At 40.0% G+C, this 12875-nt stretch overlaps 1 protein-coding gene across 1 annotated transcript in view; it reads right to left on the reverse strand.

Annotated features, from left to right (window-relative positions):
• Window positions 1-12875, reverse strand: part of igsf9a (immunoglobulin superfamily, member 9a) — a 108331-nt gene that overhangs the window by 72968 nt on the left and 22488 nt on the right. The gene's annotated exons all lie outside the window — the stretch shown is intronic.

Raw genomic sequence — 12875 nt, forward strand, 5'->3', positions numbered from 1 at the left:
AAGCAGAGCAAAATACACATCAGCAAACACTCGGGGGATTAGTGCATTTCAAAATCCGACCCTTTGACCCCTGGCAGGTTTTTTCAGCCTCTCTCATGTTTACTGGCTCAGTGTGATATAGGTCAGTCCAGCACCTTAGAGAAAAGGTTGTGCTGAGGCAGGGATGCTGCGGTAAACGTGACCGGGAGTCGTCAGATAAAAAAGGGAAGGAAAGGGTGGAGGTGAAGTGAGAGCACGAGCCAACGTCACCACCACAGCCAGGGGTAAAATGCATGAGTGCAAGAGATTTGAATGCGAGGTAAATTGAGTGTGAGAGGCCGAGCAGAGCGAAAGACAAGAGGGGAAATTTAGACTTCTTTCTCTGTCTTGTCTGGGTGTCTGTTTGTGCTGAGCATGTCTGAGACTATAAAAACAAGCGTGTGCATGCATGCAACAAGAACTTTAGTGAGTTCTCGCTGTGCAAACAAGTCAAGATGGTGTGGTAAGTTAAGTACATTTCCCTTTGAATTGTTGATGTAAATAAAACAACAACATTTCCCTTTTCTTGTCTCAATCCAAACTCTCCTATAGCCACCAATGAATATCCAAAGAAACTGTTATTCCTTTGGCATATATTATAGTTCTTAACCCCTAATGCATCATGACTTTTATGAAAGAGAACAATGTCACACTATGGTGAGGTTGTGTTTTATTTTGTGTTCGGGTCTCGTTATTTCCCGTTTTATTTTGAAATAGTAAATCTCCTCTCATTTCAGGTCACTTGCCCTTCCCCGTGTGTCATCTGTCTGATTGTCTCCCCTAATTACCAATTGTGTTCACCTGGTGCTCCCTTCCCTCCATGTGTTCCAATAGTCTGTTTTCACCTGGTGCTCCCTTCCCTCCATGTGTTCCAATAGTCTCTGTTCACCTGGTGCTCCCTTCCCTCCATGTGTTCCAATAGTCTCTGTTCACCTGGTGCTGCCTTCCCCCCATGTGTTCCAATAGTCTGTGTTCACCTGGTGCTCCCTTCCCTCCATGTGTTCCAATAGTCTGTGTTCACCTGGTGCTGCCTTCCCTCCATGTGTTCCAATAGTCTGTGTTCACCTGGTGCTCCATTCCCTCCATGTGTTCAAATAGTCTGTGTTCACCTGGTGCTCCCTTCCCTCCATGTCTTCCAATAGTCTGTGTTCACCTGGTTCTCCCTTCCCTCCATGTCTTCCAATAGTCTGTGTTCACCTGGTGCTCCCTTCCCTCCATGTCTTCCAATAGTCTGTGTTCACCTGGTGCTCCCTTCCCTCCATGTGTTCCAATAGTCTGTGTTCACCTGGTGCTCCCTTCCCTCCATGTGTTCCAATAGTCTGCATTTTCCCTTGTCTTTTGCCAGTGTGTTTGACCCTGTCACCATACCAGCCCGTTTTTCTCGTTCATGCCACAGCCACAGCTTGCCTTGCTTCGTCTCTTTTTGAGTTTCCTCGCAAGAGTGATTTTTCTTTGTAAATATATAGCGTAGCGCTAGGTTTTTGTTTCATAGTCTTTCTTGTCAGCCGTTTTGTTTTTCGTCCTTTAGGAGTGATTTTGTGTTCATTTTTATTTTCCCCCCTTTAGTCCTTTTCCTGGTTTATCGTAGCGTTTTGTAGAATACTTTATTTTCCCTCTCTGGTTTGCCTCCCTCCCTTTTGGAGCGCCTTTTGTTTGTAGGAATTTTTATTTGTTATTTTTTCCCTAGTATTCCCTGTTTCTCAGATTAGGTTTTATCAATTTAGTTTATTAGTGTTGATAGGTTTTCAGTGTTTTTTTTCTCCTTTGGAGCGACGTTTCTTTGTTAGTTTCTCAGCTCAGATTCAGGAGTTTTATAGCCCCTTGTTTTCACTCTGTGAGGATTATCTCTGCTGCCTTCTTGAATAAAGAGACTTTAAGTTCGCCTGCTCTGTGTCTGAGTCCTGCCTTGAGCCCGGCCTGAAAGGGGAATTGCAATGTTATATGCAGTTTCTGTTAGCAATTATTCATTAAAATATATGCTGCAGCACCACAAACTACTGCATAACCGGTTTTATTATTTATCTAGCTAATTTCATTTCACCAATGTATTATTTATTTCCCAAAAAAAAAAAATTCTACCCAACATCAGTGTTTGACGTCACTAATGCTCTTGTGGCTGAATGGAGAATCTCCCTACAGTGGCCCACAAGGTCAAACACGCTACAACACACCAAAACATTCATTAGGAGAAACATGCTGCAGCTTTATAAAGTATGCTAATTATAAAACACATGTGGAACTCTAAAAAAAAACTTTTAAAAAAAATGGAAATGTGGTACAAATGAAAAACATGCGTCAGAAAGCCAAAACAAATGAATAAATAGCAAACATGCTGCAAATACAGAAATAATGCTCAAAAATCACAAACACGTTAAACAAAAAATGCAACAGAAAAATAGCTGAATGTTCATAACAGATGTGCTCAGCCTGCCAGGTCAGCTCAGGGGTCTGCTTATGTTGTACACATTGTGAAAATCATAAGGAATGTGCATATACTTGATAAATTAAACCTGTAGTGTACTGTATGTTCATATGTTCATAAAAAATGTGAGCTATCTTGCTAATTTGGCCATGCTTTCATGCTGCAATGGATACTGAAAAGTTGTTGTTTTTGAATTTTACTCATTTAAATGTTCATAACATGGTGCATAAATTTGACTAAACTCACTGCAAATTGTGACTTGATTGAGTAGGGCATCTGGTTTTTTTGGCTTACTGCATTTGACACACAACAACTGGGACATAATACCTTTCTGGCATACTAAATGGTATGGTAGCATGGTTAATGGTAAACACAGAAGGTTTTACAACTCCTTTCTAGCTCCAACATACAATTTCCCAATGTTAATGGAATGCAGCACCAACATCAACCTTGGAAAAGTGAAAGATGCCACTTGGTTTCTCTCTATTGGGTCAAAAATCAAGCTGTTCCCCTTAGTGGCCTGGAGGACTTCCACTGTGTTGACTGTACGTGCAGCATTTTTCTGTTAGTTTTTTCAGTGTTTGTGTGTTTTTGACTTTGCATCATTTCTGTATTTACAGCATGTTTTATTTTGGCTTTTGCAGCATGTTTTTTTCATTTTCAACACAATTTTGTTCCTAAAGCTCAGAGTTCCAATAGTCTGTGTTCACCTGGTGCTCCCTTCCCTCCATGTGTTCAAATAGTCTGTGTTCACCTGGTGCTCCCTTCCCTCCATGTGTTCCAATAGTCTGTGTTCACCTGGTGCTCCCTTCCCTCCATGTGTTCCAATAGTCTGTTTTCACCTGGTGCTCCCTTCCCTCCATGTGTTCCAATAGTCTGTGTTCACCTGGTGCTCCCTTCCCTCCATGTGTTCAAATAGTCTGCATTTTCCCTTGTCTTTTGCCAGTGTGTTTGACCCTGTCACCATACCAGCCCGTTTTCTCGTTCATGCCACAGCCACAGCTTGCCTTGCTTTGTCTCTTTTTGAGTTTCCTCGCAAGAGTGATTTTTCTTTGTAAATATATAGCGTAGCGCTAGGTTTTTGTTTCATAGTCTTTCTTGTCAGCCATTTTGTTTTTCCTCCTTTAGGAGTGATTTTGTGTTCATTTTTATTTTCCCCCCTTTAGTCCTTTTCCTGGTTTATCGTAGCGTTTTGTAGAATCCTTTATTTTCCCTCTCTGGTTTGCCTCCCTCCCTTTTGGAGCGCCTTTTGTTTGTAGGAATTTTTATTTGTTATTTTTTCCCTAGTATTCCCTGTTTCTCAGATTAGGTTTTATCAATTTAGTTTATTAGTGTTGATAGGTTTTCAGTGTTTTTTTTCTCCTTTGGAGCGACGTTTCTTTGTTAGTTTCTCAGCTCAGATTCAGGAGTTTTATAGCCCCTTGTTTTCACTCTGTGAGGATTATCTCTGCTGCCTTCTTGAATAAAGAGACTGGTGGAAAAAGTATTCAGATCCCTTACTTAAGTAAACGTACTAATACCACACTATGAAATGGCTCCACTACAAGTAAAAGTCCTGCATTCAAAACTTACTGAAGTAAAAGTATAAAAGTATCAGCATCAAAATGTACTTTAAGTATCGAAAGTAAAAGTACTCCTTATGCAGAATGTTCCCACTCAGATGTTTTATATATTCTAAATATGTTATTAGATTATTTGTATTGATGTATTTATGTAAGCAGTGTTTTAATTTTCTCAAAGTAGGGCTCATTTTAACTACTTTATATACTGTTGTGTGGTTAAACTTTCACTTTAAATTGGTCATGTTTTTTATGTTAAACCTTGACCTGCAAAGTAACTAAAGCTGTCAGCTAAATGTCGTGGAGTAAAAAGTATAATATTTGCCTCAAAATGTAGTAGAAGTAAAGTAATACTAATACCACACTGTGAAATTACTCCACTACAAGTAAAAGTCCTGCATTCAAAACTTACTGAAGTAAAAGTATCAGCATCAAAATGTACTTAAAGTATCAAAGAAAAAGTACTTGTTATGCAGAATGGACACAATCAGATTGTTAGTTGTAAAGTTATTCAAAATAACATTATTAGATTATAATTATCGATGCATTGATGTCATTTAATCTAATAAAGGTAGGGCTCATTTTAACTACTCAATATATTGTTATAAGGTTTAATATAAAAAAATGTTGTTTTTTTATGTTAAATCGTCCTTTAAAGTAACTAAAGCTGTCAGCTAAATGTAGTGGAGTAGAAGTATAAAGTTACATAAAATGGAATTACTCAAGTAAAGGACATTTACCTCAAAATTGTACTTTAGTACAGTACTTGAGTAAAAATACTTAGTTACATTCTATCACTGCTAAAGCTGCAGCATGTTTCTCCTAATGGAGATGTTTGCATTTGCAGCTGCAGTGCGTTTTTCCATGTCTGCCACCATAAATCCCTGAACCTAGGTTCCATAACATTGTGTAAAACAAGTTGAGGACAATTTTGCAATTCCATTAATTATCCTTAACTGTTTATCCAAACTGGGGTCACGGAGGGCTGGAGCCGATCCCAGCTGACTCTGGGTGAGAGGCGGGCCAGGTCGCCACACTATCGCAGCGCTGACACATTGAGACAAACAACCACTCAATCTCACACCTACGGGCAATTTACAGTCACCGATTCAACCCAAGCTGCACGTCTTTAGACTGAACAACATGCACTCACACACAGAAGGGCCCCAAAGCAGATTTGAACCTTTGACCCTCTTGATGTGGCGAAAGCGAGAACCACTTCACCACTGTGCAGCCCGAGAGCAATCCCACTGGTTTTAAAATTTGTAACCCTGAAAGAAGCTTTGTTTAACCCTTTTTGGGGCGAAGAACTATATGTAGAACCACATGGATTTGTACAAAATGAACTTGACTATGATGGCATATTTAGGCCAAGTATGAATAAAAATAAAAATACAAACCAGGGAGGGAGTTGCAAATTTACTAAGTTAAAGTGCCAAATATGCAAGAAAAAAATGTGCAGATTTAAGAGATTTAAAGTGGCAAATCTGCTCAAAAAAAGTTGCAGATTTACGAGACAAAAGTGGGGGAAAAAACTACTCTTTTCTCGCAGATTCACCACTTTAAATCTCATAAATCTGCAATTTTTTTCTCATAGATTTGACACTTTAATCTCGTATACTTTTTTTTCTCAAAATATAACCCCCCGGGTCCGCATGTTTTTTTACACATTCTGGCCGTATGTAATCCAATCCAATATTCTCTAGGGTTGAAATTTGGAATTTGCAAGCATTTCAATGACTGCCCTATAAAGGGTTAAAGTTATTTAAATAGGAAAAATAACCTTTCCTGTGCTTGAGTTTCTGCAGCATTTTGTCAGAAAATATCTCTACAGGATGTGTTGCTTTTTGGTTTGCTTCAAAACAATGCCAGTTTTTTTTTAAGTAGCTAAAAGCCCTGGTGAGACAGAGCCTGCAATCATTCCAGGTAACCAAATGGCAGCAGGTAGATAGCCCACCCTCTAACTCCTGCTCTTCATGTTCCCCCCCGCCCACACCCACCCTGCTCCCCCTCTAGCTGGTCCAAGCGACAACAACAACATCTTCTATCAATTCAATTCATGCACAAAGACACACCCACAGCAATACACACATGCTTGCTCACTCTCTCACACACACACCTGCCCAATGCATTACTGTCAAACTGTTTCAAACTGAAGCTCCACCAAAGCCTTTGTCCCACAATACGCTCTCAGGTGACAGAGAAATATGAAACCATTGAGCATTGTGACCAAATGCAACTCTTCACAAAAGAAAAAGCTTCAGTTTGAATTGAAAAGTCTGCAGACTCTGCTGCTTCTACAGCGGCAAAGATTATCACATGTGGCAGTTATCACGTATTCTAAAGACAATTGCTTGCAAAAGTAGAAATGAGAAATGATTTGAATTCAACTGAAGTACTAATTAAAAAGCTTTGTGTAAAATAATGTGACATGGATCAAGACACACTCTGAAGTGAGACTCTTTGCAAAAGTTTGAAAACATGTCTTACAAATTTTTAATTGGGCGGCTTTTTAAAAATGTCAGCAAAAATGTAATGCCAACTCCTTAATTTCATTATTCTCTGTTCAGCCTCGATATCTGTTATAACTCTAACGATTATCATTATATTATTATTCAGTATTCCAATAATGAAATTAAAGCCAATATATAGAGCAGATAATACAAAGCTAAACTGTTTTCATTGACTTAACAAGTGCAGCATGGACACACAGACATATCATCATCATACATTGACACGTCTGATTTAACAGCTTATGTCAACAGTCATAACTGTTGTTTGTTTTTGTTAAACAGTGATAGAATATTCAATCAGTCATCTGCTCACTTTTACGCCGCTTTGCTGAAGACTCATTTCTGATTGGTCAGTTACAAGATTCTAAGGACTGTTATTTCCAGGCGGCAACCTCCGGGTCTGAGCAGGGAGGCAAACGAGGAAGTGCCTTAAGCTGCATTCTACCAAAAATTCCAACAGGGGGCGCCAAGTGTGGCTGCAAAAACATTTTGTTCCATTCATTTCAATGCAAAATGAGAAAACAGGGTTCACCCTGGACAGGTCTCCAGACTATCACAGGGCTGACACATAGAGACAGACAATCACGCTCTCATACACACCTACGGACAATTCAGAGTCACCAATTAAACCTAAGTGCATGTTTTTGGACTGTGGGAGGAAGCCGGAGTACCCTGTGAGAACCCACGCTGACACAGGGAGAACATGCAAACTCCACGCAGAAGAGCCGCAGGCTGGAGTCGAACAGGCGACCCCTTGTGCATCCTTAAAAATGAACTTTTCAAAGTTGCTTCTTGAGCTCACTGAGAAGCAGCTCCTTCAGCAACAAAAGCAACAGTTTTATTCAGAGTGAAGGGTGCACCCCAGCTATTGATTTTCTTTCTCCCCAAATGGATATGTAACATTTTGAAAATGAACTTTTTAAATGACAAAGAAGTCTTTTGGGGAATCATCTCTGAAAGTGTCTTTTTTTTCAGTTTTGGACAGGGCCTCTGTATGAAAAGTTATTTAAATTCAATACCACTTCGCGGGACAGGGACATTAATGTCCCTGAGAATGTGATATCCACGGGCAGGAAGCCCACACCGTCTCTGAGGGGGGATGTCGTCAGCTCTTGGCAAACCGCGGAGGCAGGGACATTCAGGTTTCGTCGAGAGAAAGAAGCAGATAAGGTTTCACTCCTGGCTCTGTTAAAAACCCGCTGTGTGATCGAATTTGAATCGAAAGCAGAGCCGCTCGCTGCTGTTACAAACCTAGTAATCCCACTGCAAAGTCTAATGTTTGTCCACGTGGGGTAAGGAAGCATATTAGCCATGTGTGTAATGTGTCTGCTCCTGCTGATCGAGATCATGAACAGTGCATTTAAACAGCTGTATTTACTCTTTACAGAGTCAGCAGCTGTACGGGCACTGAGGGACTTTGTGTCCTGTTCACAGAGCGGACACTAATCCTCTGATCGTTACTGCTCTATTACTACAGATACATTTAAACCCTTTCAGCCCTTAACACTCTCGGGGGAGCAATGTAATGTATCTCACACTTTAGGAGCTGCAGGCACGGTCAAACGCGGAGCATATTGATGGATGACATCAGAAGCGTTCGATTTTTATCCTTTTATGGTGACGAAGAGGGAGAAAATGAGCCTCAGCAGAGTGAATCAGTTGTAGAATCACAACGGCTAAACAGCAGAGAGACCTGAGGTGAAACTGTTGAGACACCCGAGAAGGTTCGCGGCCTGAGGAGGTGAAATCCACACCGCTCCATCCATCTCTGAAGCGTTAGTTTCCCATGCTGCACCTGTTACTCCCACACCACCTGTGAGAAAGCCCGAGCTCAGCATCAGACTGGACAAAGCATCATTTTTTTTCTTTTGTATCCAGAAAGAACAGCAGCTTTCTGTTTGTCACCAGAGAGCCATGTGATTAACATACCTGTCCTTTTAAAAGGGGAAGGTTGCTTTTCTGCACAGGATAGTTTATGGTCGAGTGAAGTGTACAACAAGTGTATTGATGGGCCAAAGGGTGGGCAGATTTGAAGGGTTTTACTACCAGTATATTGCCCTGCTTCTTCTCAAACTAACATCCAGCGTAATGAAGTGTGACATCAGTGTGCGTTGAAGGATCGTCTTCACAGACAGTGACAAAAGGCTACTGTCTTTTATGAGCCCGGGCTGGAATTAAAGCCTGCCCTGCTCCCACTTACGATAATTCATCAGCCAAGGTTCACCCTGACTTTATTGCTATGTAAATGTCTGTATCGTATTTCCTGCTCGGGTTGGTTGAGGGAGTGGCATTCAGCTCAGATGAGAAAGGCCTTGGCTCAGCTGAAAGCAGGTTCTGATCCTTTGACAAACACATACCTTAATGGAATGATTACTGTATGTCACTACAACCAATGAATGTGTGATACAACAGAAAAAGGCTGGAAATACTCTATATTTATTGTCAACTGATCATAAATACAACAATGAATGGATTGATCAAGTATTTTCCAATAAGCCAAAGTCTGATCCTTTGTGCCATAGATAGGAAACGAAAGGATGTATTTTTTGTAGGCCAACCCAGAAGTTAGCATCACCATGCATGGGGTCTATTGACAATTCACCTATGGGATTTCTGCATTGGATTTTGGATCATGGCAGAAAATAAGCTCTGTGGTAAACACGTTTCTGATGCCGACACATTGTTATATTTGAAGCATTAACACAGCCAACAGAAGTTTAAAACAAGCTAACGTTATGCTATCATGGACTACACCACGGCTGCATGATTTCTACATCACTACCGTTAGCTTCAGACAGTCTCCGACAAGCTAACCAGCGTTGGGAGCGTGTCTATGTTCCCCTGGTCCCATGTTCCCCTCTTTGTATGAGACTGGGGAACATAGGACGCTTTTTCCACGCTTTTCCCAAAAAAGGTTCCCTGGTCTGTTACTATTTCCACCATTGCTGCCAAATTCCATGGCAAATAGGCCTAACCCTAACCTTATTTAAAAAGCCAAAAAATGAACTGCAAAGTAACCAGAAAGTAGCTGCTGTGCAAATTTAAGTTTTGGGCTGCTTGAGCTAAGGTGGGCCCTGCGAGTCTACCGTAAAGATTGATAGATTGCAGGGAACATATGACCCTTTTTGGGAAAAACGGGGAACATAGGACCCTTTTTTCTAAATAATAAAAGGGTCCTATGTTCCCCGAGCGGGGATTGATACCGATTAGATAACAGTGCTTATTTAATAGGCATAAGTGATTATTCCTTTATGTGTTAGGCAACATCAGGCTTGACTTGAACACTGCTTTCCAACAAAATGTCAGCAATAAATGCTTAGATACACTTGAGATTACTGAATCATTTTTCATTCAAGTTTGAGTCAGTATTGGCCCAATATCCACTCTGGTATTCACATTGGTGCATCTCTGATAGAAGCAGCCTCGGCCTTAGAGGCAGAGTGAGGAGCTTAGAGTAGAGCAGCCAAATGAGGTGGTTGGGCCATCTGATCAGGATCCCTCCAGGCTGCCTCACAGTAGACAGACCAGACCCAGAACACACTGTCAGGCCTGAGAACGCCCTGGGGTTCCCCAGAAAGAGCTGGAAATTGCTGCTGGGGACGTCTGGAATACTTTGCCCTATCCCCGGTAAGCTGTTTATTACAAACAACAAGATGTCTCCGCTCTTCCAATAGACAGTGATTGACAGATGGTTCCTCCAATCACCTGCCAGCTATTTTTTTTAAAGCAACTGCACTTTTCCCAGTGGTTTCCAATGACCGCTGCTCCAATGGTTTAGTGCAGGGGTCTCAAACTAATATTACCTGAGGGGCCGCTGGAGGCAGTATCAAAATGACCAAAAATGACACAAAATGACAAAAAAAAGACACAAAATGACAGAAGAAAAAGACACAAAATGACAAAAAAAAAGACACAAAATGACTGAAAAAACACTAAATTACTTTAAAAAGACAAAAAAATGACAAAAAAGATACAAAATGGTCAGAAATACACAGAATTACCAAAAAAGACACAAAATTATTTTAAAAAGACACAAAATTACCCAAAAAAAGACACAAAATGACAGAAAAAACTAAATTACTTGTAAAAGAAACAAACATTTTTTAAAAAGACACAAAATTATTTAAAAAAAGACACAACATGACCAAAAAAGTAATTAAAGGGACCTTCCACACACAACACAGTAAAGTGCCATTCATATAAAACTCACATTAAACTTTCATATCAAGGTGGGGGCCACCAAATATCGTCACAAGGGCCACAATTGGCCCGCGGGCCGCAAGTTTGAGACCCATGGTTTAGTGTAACGAACAATCTAGCACATCACGTTAGAAACAAATGGAGGGAATCTTGTGACATAATCAAAATCTTCAGAACAGCTATTTTAAGATCACTGTGGTTAGATTGATTCCTCAAATCAATATCTTTTTTCCCCTTTTTTTTTAAATTAACCCCTCAACACCAATCTCCCTGGAGACACTTTATTTATCTAGCATCCAGCAGACAGTGAAACAATGGCTGGTAAAGGCTAAATCGATTCATTGTTTGGTTTAAAAAATGTCAGAAAATTCAGACAATTGCCTATTTTAAATTCACAGAGAGTCTTGCAGTCTTTTGATTGCTTATTTTGCATGAAAAACTGTTTAAAAAATATATTTTTAATATGAGATTGTGAGGAGGTTTCATTTATTTACAATGGAGAGAATTTTATCTAGACACGTAGCATTTTCCTCCCATAAGTTACCTGCTGGACAACAAAACTGACTATTTATCACCTTTTATTTTCTCTTAAGAAGCTTTAAAGTTGAGGAAATCCACTATCCCACACTGGGAGTATCACACACTGTATCAGCCTCTTCCAGCTCCTCATTGAAGCTATAAGATGTTTACCCCGAGTGAAATATTTCCATCAAGTGGAAGGATTCTAGATGACTTTTGCATCATTTTATACATATTTACCCAAACTTCAGCCTGACATATTTGGCTCTTTGGACACTTTGGGATTGCCACTGGAATTTAAAATCAAGTTCTGTGGTTTTGAGCAATTTATAGCTGCACCGCTTGAATGTGTAATGCAACGTGTGATGCAACGGTGGGTAAGCAGGGTTTATAAGGTTCAATGTCTAATTGTTTCATTGTAATATAAAAGAGTGATTGTTGATGTCTACTTTCTACCGGTGTTCAACACTCTGAAAATAAATGACAAGTGGTAGTTAGCTGGCTGCTTCCACCTGAATATTAAACAGTTTATTCACTCTTTGAAGTGGTACCATCGAGCCTGGTGGGGCCGTTTATTTCCAAAACTGCATTTTAGTCAAAACCCTACATGGCGCTCCGGCAGAAATTCAAATAGCCTTTGGAAAGGCCAATAGGTTGAATTTCTCTTCAGGCAGCTTGACGAAAAACAAAAACGACTCTGACAAAAGGAAGATCTGAGCCACCCAGACAAGCTTTCCTTTTGTCCACACTGGTCCCATTGTTTGTGACTTTAAAGGATAACAGGAGCCACACAAAGGTATTCCTGGTCCATAGAGGATCGTTTTCCCCACAGACTCTCTTTGTTCTTGGAGCTGTGGGCAAAAAGTGAACAATAGCTGATGATGCAATCCGAGAGCCTTAGCTCCTTTAAAAGTAGCTTCCACAGGAGGCCTGTTTAAAAAGGCCATCAAGGTGTGGTGCTGAAAATCCTCAGATACTGGTGACATTCTTTCACTGGGAGAAACTGGGACTGGAGTACATCAAAACAATCCTCAAAGTTATTATTTCCAGCTTTCCTAAATCCTCTTACAATCAATCAATATCAATCCACATCCTTTATTTAACCCTCTGAAATCTTCGGCTAGTATGTCTGTTAAAAAATCTGTTAAAAATCTTGACCATGCCATGTTGGTATCAGTTTTTTCAGCGTTACTTCACCTATATGTCCTGATAATTCATTTTTAACTTTGACTTACTAGATCAAAATTTTGAACCCAAAAGAAACTAAGGAAACACAAAATCTGATCTTGAAAATTTTGTTTCAAAACACAGAATTTAAAATATTGCAAATATGAATACAGGTTGCAAATATAACATATACAAGGTAAAATGAGGATAATATCTAGTTCAGTATTTTATACTAAATATATTTGACAATATATCCAGTTTTACTTGGCCGAATATCATTAAAAAAAAATCTGGCATGTAGTTTCAAGCCAGAACTTTAGAGGGAAGCTGATGGCAAGACTCAATGATGCTTCATTTTTATGTCTTCACGTCATGAAGAAGTAATATGCAGGTGCTTTCATGGACTCCAGAGGGTTAATCAGGTGGAAAACTCATTGAGATTTAAAACCTCTTTTCCAAGAGTGACCGGGCAGTTAC

The sequence above is a fragment of the Centropristis striata genome, chromosome 19 (genome assembly GCF_030273125.1).
Source record: "Centropristis striata isolate RG_2023a ecotype Rhode Island chromosome 19, C.striata_1.0, whole genome shotgun sequence".
NCBI classification, from domain to species: Eukaryota; Metazoa; Chordata; class Actinopteri; order Perciformes; family Serranidae; genus Centropristis; species Centropristis striata.